Source organism: Haemaphysalis longicornis, unplaced genomic scaffold (genome assembly GCF_048455015.1).
Source record: "Haemaphysalis longicornis isolate Haplotype H1 unplaced genomic scaffold, Haemaphysalis longicornis Haplotype H1 scaffold_3, whole genome shotgun sequence".
Classification (NCBI taxonomy): Eukaryota; Metazoa; Arthropoda; class Arachnida; order Ixodida; family Ixodidae; genus Haemaphysalis; species Haemaphysalis longicornis.
Window position 1 is genome coordinate 8,645,927 of NW_027526335.1, and position 14,167 is coordinate 8,660,093.

At 44.5% G+C, this 14,167-nt stretch overlaps 1 long non-coding RNA gene across 1 annotated transcript; it reads right to left on the reverse strand.

The window, feature by feature from the left end:
* Positions 1 to 8,403: 8,403 nt before the first annotated feature.
* LOC144173918 (uncharacterized) lies at positions 8,404 to 11,973 on the reverse strand. The gene is made up of 4 exons (XR_013323402.1): positions 11,446 to 11,973; positions 10,366 to 10,447; positions 9,838 to 9,924; positions 8,404 to 9,179 (listed from the first exon to the last, which is right to left on the reverse strand). It is a non-coding gene; the product is annotated as an uncharacterized LOC144173918 (long non-coding RNA).
* Between the last annotated feature and the right edge of the window lie 2,194 nt (positions 11,974 to 14,167).

The window sequence follows — 14,167 nt, forward strand, 5'->3', positions numbered from 1 at the left end:
CCTTGCCCTTTCGCGGTGTGCGTTGCTGCAGTGCAGCACGTGACTTTTAATAGGCGGCGAACTCGCAGCCGCTGGGGAGGATCTTGCGCTCGGTCACTTTCATGCACCGCGCACTGTTTATCCAAAAAGCGCCGTATCAGATGTGGCCCCGCTGGTGCCGGGACTTATTTTGCGGTGGTGGTAATTCCTGCCGGCGCCATGTGAAAAAGACATTTTAAACCGATACAGAACCCGTGCACAAAACGCTTCAATCATGTGACCAGTTCAGCTTGGGGCGACGCGTGGTGGAGAGCGGCAATGTTGGCAAAACATGCTCCGGCGCGGCTCTGAGCTTTCTAGCGCTGGAGCGAGCGCCTTTCTTTGACAATCTCAAACATCGGTTGCCTTGGCAACAAGGCACAAACCGCCCCAGAAGTCAGTTACAGTTGCGTGATCCCGGTTCAGCTCGGGGGCCCACCTCGCGACATGTGGGCACTGCAGGCGTACCACTCACTCTCATTAGGAAGTGTGAGATGCGTTTGGCATTACAGGAGGCGATGGTGTGTGTGTTGTGGACGCCTTTGTTTCGCGATAAAATGCGACGTTGTGCTTCTGCGGGTGGATAGTGCTTCCCGTGGTCTGGATTATCTTTCTCGAGCGACGTACGACTCAACCTCGCATGGGGTATGTGCAGTGTGCGTTGCTAAAAGCCATCTCGGCTTGCGCGCCAGTGTGAAGTGACTTGCTGTTCGTCCCCGCAAACCACGCGCGAGGTGAGTGCCGAATTTACGACGGGCAGGAGGAGGCAACCCGTCGTCTGTCAATCGCGGTTCAGACTTGCAACGCATGTTGTGACGTTGTGTTCGTTCGAAACGCATCTCTGGATTGTTTTGAAGTGGAAAAAAATGTATCCGTCAAACCCGGGCATTCGGCTCAGGGCGTTCTCTGCGATTGCACGAAAGAAGTGCCACGGGGCTGCAACGCTTTCTTTATGGAACGTACTCCGGTAAGAGAATATCCATGTCGTGTTATGGCCGTGTTGCATTCAATACGAACGGTTAAGCGTTTGTTTACACTTGTTTCCTTTGTCGTAAAATGTTCAAGCACTCCGACACTCCCCTGGCGGATCAGCCGGCGAGTCGACGCTGAGCAGACGACTCATCTCTTTGCCGGAAGTGCGTGAAAAAGCCGCCCAATAGCAGGATGTCTAGCTCATGACGAACATCTGGGAATCGATGATGTAGACATGTGAAGATGGCGGCGTCCAGAAATACGAAGGAAAGGGTGAGAAAAAAGCGACAAACTTTGCAACAAAAGTGTGAGCTTTCCGCTGCGCGTAAAAGAGTAATACTTGGCCCAGATGACCTTGACGACCCAATCTAACGATTGCGCTACTTCATTTAGTATGCTCAAAATGCCTTTCAGGGCCCCTTTAAGGGAGCGTGCTTGTGCTTCGAAAGGCTCCATGGCCTGATTTCAATTGTAATATCAGAATGTTTGCCGTTTAGAACATTTGGCACCTCTTTAGGCACAGGGTATCTACGAATTTTATGTGAGACAGAATGGCAGAAAGTCAGACAGTAATGGCCCTATTAGCAACTGGTCTTTCGGAGATGTAGTGGATCTGTCCCGGGCCTTTGAAATGGGCTCAGCATTCTTAGTGAGAGTGGCGCCCAAGCTCTCAGCTGCGGAAGTGCGTTCTGCTAAGAGTGTGAAATAAGCACACGAATGTTCCAAGTCATGTTCAAATGTAGCGCGGTGTAAAATAGTTTGGGCTGAGACGCTTTTGTCGACTGAGAAGCTGTTAATACCAGATGTGAGTGTTTTTGCTGCAGTTTTCGCATCTAAGCCGAGTTTTTTAAATGATAACAACGGGCTGAAGTGAAAGAGGCACAATTAATAACTGCTGCGTGAAGACACAACTGCGCCTCGAATAAAGATCTGAACTGCAGGTATTTATGCGTTTACAGAGCAGAACGACGTCCTCAAATCTTCACAACACCGAAGAATTCCATGGATAGCACAGGTAAGTGCAATAATTCCGTACAAATGAATGAGCACTTTTGTTTTTCAGGATCAGATAACCAGCGGAGCTGCGAGAATAACATCATTCGCTATATACAGATTATTATTATTAGACTGCATGCAAGGTTCTTTGCAACTAATTCTTTTATTGCTAGGTTTCCAAATGCCCTCGGAGGTTACCCCGCACGGCAAATGTCGGCTGTCATGACTAGAGTACTTGAAATATGCCGAGATGCTCATTCCTATAAACTCCGTTTCTGGTTCCTTCTTCGTCCTACTCGTGTTGCATCTTGACGGCCAGCGGTGTACCCCTGGTCTGCGAATGACTGGGCACGTGTTCGTGGCGTCACCTTAAAACGCTTGTGTGTCAGGTTTCCACCTGGTTTTCCCCTACGAGGCGTCTCTGACCTTAAGTGGCATTTGCACGGCTGTGTAAGATTTATTTTCTTCTTTGCTAGTTTTTTATTGCGTTTTCCATGGACAGGGCACATCGGAAAATGTTTTCGCCGTTGGTCCGCGTACACAGCGAGTCAGAAGGACATAGAACAAAACAGCTCGTGTGGACAGGGTGAGGTTGGCTCCGTGAGGTCGCTGAGGTTGGCTCCGTGGTGTTCCTACGTACGGGACTCTGGCGGCTTGACCTGTGGGGCGAGGTCGTGGAGGCGGTGGCTGGAGCACGGTTTGTGTTTCTAGACGCGTTTTGCACGGCGCACGGAATTTTGTCGCATTCGGCATGCAGCAAACACCTGGTTGCCGGCTTATGAAGCGAGAACATTCCTTGTAGATTATCGACTACAAAAACAAATAAAGCATATGCAACACTAAAAATGCATTTTTATGTGACAAAAAGCCCATATAGACTCATATATTCGAAATAGGCGCTAAAAAACCCATTTAGTCAGAAGAGTCACTTACAGGCACAATTAACTATTGCTTAGAATGCCCCCCTTTCCTTATTTTATGCTCATATGTAAAATAGGCTTAATAGGGGGACTCAAGTAAAAAATACGCATTTTGCCTAAATTTCTGGCCTCTAATCATCACACTTGTTTTCTTCATGCGAGTGCCTCACTCCAAGCCCGGGCTCGTGGATTTCCTACACAGATTGCCAATCTTTCACCAGTACTGATCTTTGTTCAGCACGTTTGAAGTCGTGAAGAACATCCTTTATAGTAAACCACACATAAAGCGTGATCGTATATCCACGAAGCTAGCTGGTCGTCAAGAACTGCTCGTTTGTCCTGAAGACGAGGAAGTGAACGTTCATTAAACGTGGTCATTTATATGATGTCAATCACGATATGGAATGAGCGCGACTGGGGAAATGTTGAGCTGTCATTGCGGCAACGAAGCGTTCACCATCCATTCTACAAAATGTTTTTTCCCGGCTATGGCGTGTTCCGTCTATGGCGTTCATGGCGAACACGAGAGTTTTTTGTTGGAGATTCGATGACACTACGAGCATAATTATAGCTAAAATGAGCACGGCCGATGCATTTATATGTCTATCTTTACGGGGGGAAGCAGGCATCGATCTGTGTCGAAGGTGGACTTTATTACCGAGGAAAAAAGGCGGTTCCCAACAGCGAGCCGCATGATGGTACGAGTGGGTGTGGGCACTAAAGGAGGACCTAATGGCACTGGCCGCGCCAAAGATCAATCATGTTGGTACTTCCTCTCCAGACCCGCTTCATACCTCGGTTGCAAGACAAAAACAGACACAATATTTCTAGGCGACGAATACAGTAGGGTAAAATTTCATGCACGCTCTTCTTTTTTTCTCAAAGTAGTTCGACCAGCTGCCAATACAACCACGCTAAAAGGGCATCACTAAGACTTGTTGCTGCGTGAGTTGGTCGATATTACAGAATTAAGATTTAGAGCAGCGAAAGACACGCACGGTGAAAAGGACGGGACGGGCACCCGTCCCGTCCTTTTCACCGTCTGTGTCTTTCGCTGCTCCGAATCTTATTTCTCTAAAAGGGCAAAGGGTTATACTGGGACGTAAAACGACCTTCATACTTGGTAGCAACACAATCCCCGCCTCCTCCCCCTCCCCACAAAAAGAAAAAAAAATTCCTTAAGAAGCTAAATAAAATACGGGGATGCTTAGCAGTTTCTAAGAATGTGAAGGCGTAAGCCTTGTTGGACCTTCCATTGATTTGCTGTTGAACCTTCTGTCTTTGCGGCCGCTCCCATCACCGTACGCAGTGACTACCTCTATCGCTGAATCGCTGTACCGCATGCTATCAAAAGTAGATTTTTTTAGGGGTGGAGGGGTGTTGGGGGCGAAATAAAATAATAGCTTTAGCCTTATTTGTGTTCCCGTTCCCGTAAAACCCCATTTGAAGTTAAAATTGGCATGTCAGCTTTCGGATGGGAATCGACAAAGGGAGCGGGGTTCTGATGTCGTGCCAGGGGCCGCGTAATACTTTCCCGCGGGCCGCAGGCTGCCGACCCCTGATATGCCTGGTTTCTCTGTACGTAGAAAAAGAAAAAAATGCCTCCAAACAGCTCTGAAACGCTTGAACAGGAGCTCTAGCGATGGGTGCCAGTCAGAACAGCCCTTTAAGAAGTTTCATGGGCCATTTCTTGGGACTAAGTAGCCTCTGAAGGTTGACGCGCAATATCTAGTCGTTCGACAAGTTCCCATGGACAGCGACCCTCGAAAATAATTTCACAAATCGGCCATAAATCCACTCGAGCGCTCGCGGAGGCGCCTCGGCACTATTCAAGGCCACGGCGGGAAACGCGTTCTTGGAGGCCATTGATGGCGAGTGACGTCACACCATTCAACATGGCTGAGCCCAGGTCACCACTCTGTAGACGCTGTATAGGCTAGGCTCTGACCAAAACTGCGTGCGTCGACGGTGCGTAGAAAAATGTCGCACCGACAAAATCGGATCTTGCGGCAAAACCAGTTTTCTGGAGAATGCATTGTACCTCTCAATACATTGCCGACACACTGAAAAAAAAAATCCCACTGAAATTGGTTCGTCGGACAACGCTATCACCCCGCTGAGTTTCACTTATTTGTCTTAATTTGGAGCTGATGCTGAAGTTGTAAGCTTTACAGAATTCCCTGCTGCTGTCAATATACAAATCCGTCTCCGAGGGAGTATGGTTACAGGAAACGAATGTAACACTTGTTTAATCGAAGCTGTTGCCAAAGAAATTGTATGACAATTAGCCGCTTAGACGATTCTAACATCGCGCGTCTTTTTCATAACTACGTACCGTATTTGCTCGCGTAATTATTGCACTTTTAAAGACGATAGTCTTTCTTGGGCTACTTAAACCCATAAATTATGGTCTGTATGTATGTCTGGCTGTCTGTCTGTCTGTCTGTCTGCCTGTCTGTCTGTCTGTCTGTGACTCGATTCAGCCACCCAGCCAAAGTAAAACAATGCCTGCGCAATAGTCTTATATATTCACAGCTAAATCTATCCGTCTAAGTCCGGTGTAATGTTCATACTTGTCAACATTGTTGAAGAAGAACAAGACATTACGCAAATATAAGAAAACAAATTAATAGAGAAGTGATACTTGCAGTTTTCCTTTATTAAAAATCATACATGCTTGACTTTTGTGAAATTAAATATTTAATCAACTGCAGAAAAAAAATTCACTCCGCCGTCGCCTGCTGTCGCCCGCGCCACTATAGCTTCTGGCGCCATTTTAAGAAATCAACCAGCAACAGTTACGCAAGGTTCCATTAGATAGGTTCCACGTTCTGCTTGCAACGCACGTGGAGTAGGGAAACGCGGTTCTATAAACGTTGAAGTAGGGCGCCTCGATTCACGCGCGTCTTCGCCGTACGGCAGCATTGGCATCGACACCCGGTTTGGAGCAGTGGAACGCGGGAATTTTAAAATGATTAAGCAAACCTTTGGCGTCTTTACCTTAGGAGGAACGCGACGCAAGAGGAACAACACGAGAGGTGAGCGGAAAGCGAAGGGAGGCATTTACTTGGCAAAAGTCGATAAAGACTATCGTCTTTTGACGACATTTGCAACGAAAGGAGCAGATACGCGGCCATTTTTTTTTCCAAAAATACGATGCAAATTTAGGGGTGCGTTCATTACGCGAGGTAAATTTATTGGGAAAAAAGTTTCAGCACAGAAAACACAAGTAAGTTGCAGGTCAGAATTTTTACGATAGGTCTCATGAACATATTAACCACAATAAATAAAAACGTAATAAAAACTCCACGGCCTACCGCCAGCCGCAGTGTTTTTATGAATTAGGGAACGCGCCGGAACGAGTTTCCTGCGAGGTGAGAACAAGTCTACCAGTAAGTGGCTGCTGCTGTCGCAGTGCGGGACATCAAAACAGACACGGCTGCCGACACAGCAAGCTGAGCGCGTTTTTTTCTTTCTTTCTCTTGTGGGTACATTACGTGGATTTAGTGAGAGTTTCTTCCACACCAATAATGAACTCATGCTTGCCGATATCGCTAATATCGGAAAGTTTGCGGCATTAACGTTGCCATGTCCGCTTTGAAAGAAGTGGAAACATATGTAAGCACGACCATCGTCAGCTAGACTTGGCCCACATACGACATATGGCTGCGGCAAGTTCAGGGTGCGATCATTGCACGGGAAATAAAAAAAGTATTTTGACGACGAATTTCAGGGGTGCCATCATTCGCGAGTGGGATCATTATGCGAGTAAATACGGTAGATTTCAGTGAAGTTATGCATAGTGTGGAATTCCCGTCTGCTGTTAATACGTGGGCTTCTACTGGGGGAAGTGGACAGCCCCATATTTGTCCGCTAGAGTAAAACTCTAGTCCAAGTATCATTATGCTCAATCGCAAATTACAAACCAACGTGCTTTTTTGTGCGTAGGTGCGTCCATGGATGGAAACAGAAAAGAAGGGCGGATGAATTTTTAATTTATTTATTTATGATACCCTCAGGGCCAAAGGCATTACAGAGGGGAGTGTGTGAGAGCACTGAAATAAAAAACAACAACAAAAAAAACAGCACAAAGACGTTAAGATACAACATACAATAAAATCATTAACACAATGTAATTAAAAATTGCAACTGCGACTCATCAAAACCAAACATTAGAAGAAGTGATTATACAATGTTAGCTAGAACATTTCGAAACTGGTGTACGTCATTAATAGATACAGTGTCAAAAGGAAGGCGATTCGAGTCACGACTTGTCCGGGGCAAGAAGGAATGAAAACAATGCATTGTTTTGCATATATCAATTCCAACTTTGCACTCATGGTCAACGCGACGGGATTGATAATGTGGCCTAGGTATAAGCTCGTCACGCAGAACGGGGTGGTGATACAGCTTATGAAAAATAGTTAGTCGTGCAATTTGACGCCTAGTGGAGAGAGATGGGAGGGCTAAATCAGATTTCATTCTACACTCTAAGCTGGGTAACCCTTAATAGAGGTATACATTTTCGAATTTTTGTAACCTATAATTTATAAGGTACAAATGTAACCTATATCTTCGTAACCCTTATATACGTATACACGTAAGGGTTACTCAGTTATCGGTTACTTTGCCGCTTTCAGCATGTATACCTTTATATAAGTTACATCTACCGCCGTCCAAGGTCACACAACTGGAAGGTGTCATGTTGCGCGCCAGGCGCGCTTTCGCCGGCGCCGCTGCGGCGACGCCCAAAGGCGCCTTTCCCGCGTGGTAAACAAATATCGCGTTAGTGGAAGACGATATGTGCGACCATGCTGTCCATTGCACCGTCTAAACTTTTGCGTCGGGTGTCTTTTGTCCGTCCCTTGAACAAACTGCCGGCCACACTGCTGCGGCTAAAAGAGAGGTAACTTTTATAATTCCTAAAATTGCGGTACTAAAAAGCTGGAAGATGTTGTCTTAATATATATGCATTGCATTACCTGTTCGATAATCGTTACCAAGGTTGTCACCCAAAAATCTTTGTGAGTATTGGCAACGCTTAAGTCTTATAAACAGGCATAACTAAATTTAATGTTCGCATCAGCTTTGTGCCGTTTAAGAAACCAGAATCAAACATGCATGATAGGTCTTTTAATAAATTGCGGGTATGAATTTTAGCTTTAGTTAAACAACATTAGGCTTTAGTGTGAAACCAAGCTTTAGTGGAAACATGCACTTGATAGCATACTTCAAAAGGACGCCAAAGTTATAACATAGCCTTAAGCCCAAAATTCTTGTCTGACAACTTAGGCCATGATTATCAAAAGAGAATTGCAGTACATGCACACATATTTGCGCATTTAACACGAGCACATTTTAAAAAGTTTGGCATCAGCAGTTTTGAACATTCACATTTATTATTATGAAACACCTGTGGGCTATTTATTAAAAAGCAAAGCAGCGAACCACCGTAATGTAATTATCGTTCCTTAATGAATATTAGACCAGTGCGGATTCCTGGGCGAACTGGTGTTTCCTATATTGCTTTAGACTTCCAGGTAAAACTCGGTTTATTCATATATCCTTATTTAACCTATTTAATAAATGTTACGTGAACAGCTTCACAAACATGGCCAAATATACAGATTCTTTACCTCAATATTTGATGTATGCAAAGTATTTCAAATTGTTTGGTACTGCAATTGAACAATTTCAGACGAATTCGAGTTTGAGCTACATATATAAGATGGTTCTCAGAGGTGCACTTTCCCAGTACAGCGTTATTGTCATGGTTCCCCACAGAAAAAACACAGAATGTGGGAAAGTAGAAAGAACATTTATTACAAATTCACTGTTTATACAAAGCAGTGTTTATGGCTATGTTCCCTGCATTCTCTGTTTCACTGAGAGTCTAATATTACACTGGAATTCACTTGTCTTTGCGAATCCATATTTACACTTCCCTCTTAGGTACCTCTTTACAGTTCCACCTGAGTTGTGATTCCCACGCCAAGTTATGGTTTTTTATGCAGCACTAACAACTTTATAGGCCAATTGTAATCTGTCTTTTGGACAAACTTTAAATGGGATCTATAATTTCCTGCATGAAAAAAGGCGCTTGGAAACATTCAGAGATAAGCTTCGCAATTTACGTAGTACACAAGCAGGCACAAAATCAGGGCACGCTGAAGATTTCCCCGAGGTCATCTGAATGACTTGTTCCCTGCTGCCGCAGATGGAGGTATATATGTGAGGGGCCGTCACTTGGATTTCCCCACCTTGAAGAGCCATCTACAGAAAATTTCAGAAAAAGAACAAAATCCAGTGTACCATAAGCCCCTCAACCAAATCACAGGCATGTGAAGTACGAAAACTATATTGCACGAAAATGAAGATGGAGACCAGAGAATGAAATGAAAGGCCACACCAGAGAAGGAGTGAATTAGACCTTTCAAATAATTTCACATCATTTCAGTAATCGTTACACAGAGTAATTTGGCCTCATTGTTCACAACAACGCGAAGCCACTATAGTCATATCGGCCAACCTTCCCGAATTTTAATCGTGCCGTGTTCCTGTTTATCTCGCGAAATGTTTCTGCATGCTCACCCAGAACAGGCAGAAACTTTGGGCTACGAGATAAACTCACATACGTTTGCAAAAGAGAAAGCAAAAACATTTCCGCACCTTCATGTGGAATCAACTACTACACGCAACAGAGCGAACGTCACCCTAAACCCAGGAAACGTGCTTTCACGTTGCTGACGCCGTCTGCGTCACATTTTTCGCTGTACTTAAACATCTGCCTCCGCCCCCCCCCCCTTGTACTGGCAGTTTCATTTTGAACGAGGATCCCACGTGGAAGCCGAAACGTTTTTCACTTTAGTAAGGTGTTCTTCTACCGGTGGTTTCTTCCTCGGCTATTCGTAAAAAGGAATCGACAACTTACATTTTTTCTTCGTTGAAATGTGTTGTGGGATAGGATACATCTAGAACTTGCACCGATCTTCAAGTGGCATTCCCGGGAGGTCTGTACCTGTAATGAATCAAAGGGTTACTTGGGTTAAAATTTAATAGGCTTTAGAGCTGGGCAGTTGGTATACATTCATAATGAAAGAAGACCCCAAACTTGACAAGACGAAGAAAAGAACACAGCACAAGCCCTCACTAACAACTGGAGCTTTCTTAAAGAGCTCTTTTCGAAAAAGAGTTCTTGTTGGCTCTGCAAAAACTGAAAAACTACAAAGCTCCATGCTGGGGAAATCGTTATGTGAATTCATAAAGTTCATGTAGTAACGAACTGATAGAAAGAGTCATTAAACATGAGGCGAAATAAGATACGAAATATAACATCATAACACTTGAAGTAAGGCCTCGCATTTTTACAAGTGAATCATACTTTTGTCTGCGCAGGCCTGGGTACCATCTTTACAAAGAATATTTGAATGAATGAGTTTTAGTTATTGCATTTTCATACCGTTGTTTCCACGGAAATCAGACTTCATTTCAACTTGTGTCATACGCAGGGGAGTCCTGATTGTCAGCTCAAGGAACACTGCCTGCAAGAAAAACAATAGTGCTCATAAGTCATAGCATAGGTAGCCAGATGCAACCACACTTTTCCAACAGCCAGGAACCGATGAGGGTGCAGCACCCATTTTTACACCTGCACTTGTCTCTGTGTAATTCGTCACAATTTCTGTATCATCAAAAAACAACAACAATCAAGCAGCCTGCATGCTGGCTCATACATACCACCATTCTGTAAATCGCTTTACTGCACTACACTAGTATAACGCGAGACAACCATTTGCCCTGCAATACCACGCGAATAAATAAACGACTGATTTGTGCGAATGGGAATAATAAACCCACATAACATGGTGACAATGCCCCGCTACCTCAAAATGACTAACACCAAATTTACCCACTCAAGGAAAAGAATGACAAAAATGAAGAATGTTATAGATATAAAAACTCTTTATTGTGCGGTAAGGCAAACTTTCACAAAAAAAGAGGCTTGCGCTGGACAGAAGTGAGTTTAGAAATTTCGGGCAGCATTTAGTGGACTACTTTTCTGCAGCACACACCTTGCGTTTATCCGGATGTATTACTACAAGACCAATAAACTAGACACAATGCCGAATATATGCAGCGAGAAAAATGAATATTTCCCGATTGCTGAAACAAAATGATAATACCCAGAGAATAGCGCGATAATATAAGACTTTATTGGGAAAAAAGTGCGCCCGATGCAGCCAACAGCGTAAACAAAACGCTCAACACATGACGAAGGCGCGCAGAGCAGAAAGCAGGCCACGAGCGCCGTTATCTGTTATAATGTACGGGCTTTCACGATCGTCCGCTCTAATCTGACGCAGCGAACGCAAGCCCGTGATTTCATTCAATTGCCGTCGCGGGCAACAGAAAGCGTCCAGCGAAGCAACCAGTCGGGTAACGAAAATCCCTCTCGAATGCTGCAATTTCAAATTGAAAAGCCCCCAGCGAAAAGATACATCCAATGAAAACACGGAAACCGTTGCGGGAGTATACTCACCGAGTTCGCTTTCACTGGCGCCGGGGCATCGGTCCAACATGCGAACTTGACGCTGGTCGTAGAAGAACGGGCCGTGTAGCGCTGCCAGTCACAAATGGGCTCGCCGCAGCCTCCGCGACTCACGCCGACAAATAAGTCTTGTAACAGCCATCCTCGCTTCATCGTAGGGGTATCACAGCGGTAAAAAGGCTCGAGTGGCGCGAAAACGCGGCCACCGGACCTGCGGGCGCCGCCATTTCTCTATATCCCGTCATGCAACAGAGAAACCAACGGCCGCCTGGAGAGAAGGCGCGACGAGCATCTCTTATAGGTTACAGGGCGTTTTATAGGTTACAACGTAAAGGTTACATGACAGATTTTGTTGATGTAACCTATAAATCATTAATGTAACCTATAAACCGCTTTTAACTTCCCGCTTGTAACCCTTAGAATGGACTGGGATGAAGAAAACATCAAAATGGATCCATTGTAACCTTTATTTTATAGGTTACATCCCTTTAGAAGTTACATTATGGGTTACCAGGATTAGAGTGTAGTAATGCTCGCGGTTCGATGGTAGTTGGCTAGCACAAATCTAACAGAATTATTTTGAACAAGTTCTAGTGCAGTTATAAGTTTTCCGTGACATGGGTCCCATACTGAGCATGCATATTCCAGTTTCGAACGAACTAATGTTTTGTAAAGCAATAATTTGAGTGATGAAGGAGCTGTAAAGAAGTTGCGGCGCAAGTAACCCAACATGCGGTTAGCCTGGTTAACAATATGCTCAATATGAAGGTTCCAGGTTAAGTTCATGGTAATGTGAATGCCAAGGTATTTGTAGGAAGCAACTGATTCTAATTGGACATTGCTAAGAGAATATTGTGTTGGGTTGGTCTTAGTACGAGAAACACGCATTGTCTTGCATTTGTTAGTGTTGAGTTCCATTAGCCAATTTTTAGACCAATTAACAACAGAGTTCAAATCAGACTGAAAAATGGTAGTGTCGTTATCAGAGGTTCTTTCGCGGAAAATAACACAGTCATCAGCAAATAAAAGGACATTAGATTTTAACAAAGAAGGCAAGTCATTAATATAAATAAGAAACAAGAGGGGCCCAAGGACTGAACCCTGCGGTACACCTGAATAAACAGGGCTGAATGGAGAGCAAGATTGATTAGCGACAACAAACTGCGAACGGTTAGTCAAAAAATATTCAATCCACGTCAACAAACTTCTGTCAATGTTTAATTGATTTAGTTTATGAAGCAGTAGCCCGTGTGAAACCTTATCGAATGCCTTTGAAAAATCTAAAAATATGCAGTCAGCCTGCGAGGACCTATCTAAAATTTGATGTAATTTGTGAGTAAAATAAATTAGTTGGGTTTCACAGGAGTATGTCTTGCGAATGCGCAAGCATTCATATTGCGACCACCCTCGCATCCCTGTTTTCAACTTGCGCCTTGGCTTGACATTGACGTCAGGCATCAGCAAACAACTGGAAGGGAAGGAAGAACGCCAGACGCGCAACCGCGCTAAATTTTCTGTTTACAGGAGCCTGCAAATAAATGAGATTTTTTTCATACCTCCGATGTTTGGCCAATCCCTTGCTTGGGTATGTGCCATTTACACCTCCGATGTTTGGCCAATCCCTTGCTTGGGTATGTGCCATTTACCAAGGAACATCATCATCATCATCATCACCATCATCGTCGTCGTCGTCTCTAAGGCTACGAGTGGGGTATCATCTTTGGGCTCCAGTTTGCCTTGTAAATAAACCCTAATCAGTCCACATTCGTAACCATTGTCACAATATGAGGACTCGGCAAGAGAACCCGTCAGTCTGTCTGTAACACAACGTGTCAGTCCTTCGCTGCATCAGATTCTCTTAATAAAATATCTTAAGGTCTTCACACTTAGATATCACCCTGCTTGTACTCTACCTGAAAAAGAGTGTTTCGAGCAATGCATTTGTTTATATAGCAGTGAAGCCGATAATACTTAGTTCGTTGTATAGTACTCGATTGGCCGCAACGAGTCTGACCTCCACTCCATGTGTTTCCTCGGCTCAGCCGAGTGGGATGCCGCAATGCGGTTACTTGCGGAAATCGCTTTCAATGTTCTCCTCGACTCGAGGCTCGAGTGGAGGAGGAATTTAGAATACTAGGGAATATGTATTAGGAAGTATATAATCAATGGCCCTGGAGTATTCATACCTTGATGTCAAGCTACATTCACTGACCCTGAATCCGTCTTCCTACCAATACGCTTGTGTATGGCTTCTTAAAAATATGTTTAGCGCTAAAAACCAAACAGTACACAAGAAAGGAGACGGGACAAGTGCTAACGTTCAACTGAACTTTATTCACTGCCGGAGCCAGTAAATATGGAAACAACTGGAGCATGCGCAGCATGCGCCACAGTAGAAGTATCACAAGAAGGCATTTGCGTCAATCACCGAAACGCTCGAAAAAAGATTTATCAGAGTTAAGCAGTACCACCGATGTATCGCCGATACAGTTATCGCCTTTTTGCTTGATATAGAAAACTTCCAAGAGTTCCCGTGCTGTCACATCTCTGCTCCTACCCAGAATCTTAATCTCACCCAGAAGTGGGCTCTTGCAGGCATCGCAATGCGCGGGCAAATGCGCATTCCCTTTATTATTTACACGAGAAATCTTTTTTCGGGCGTTTCGGTGATTTACGCATATGCGTACATGTGATCCTATTACTGTGGCGCATG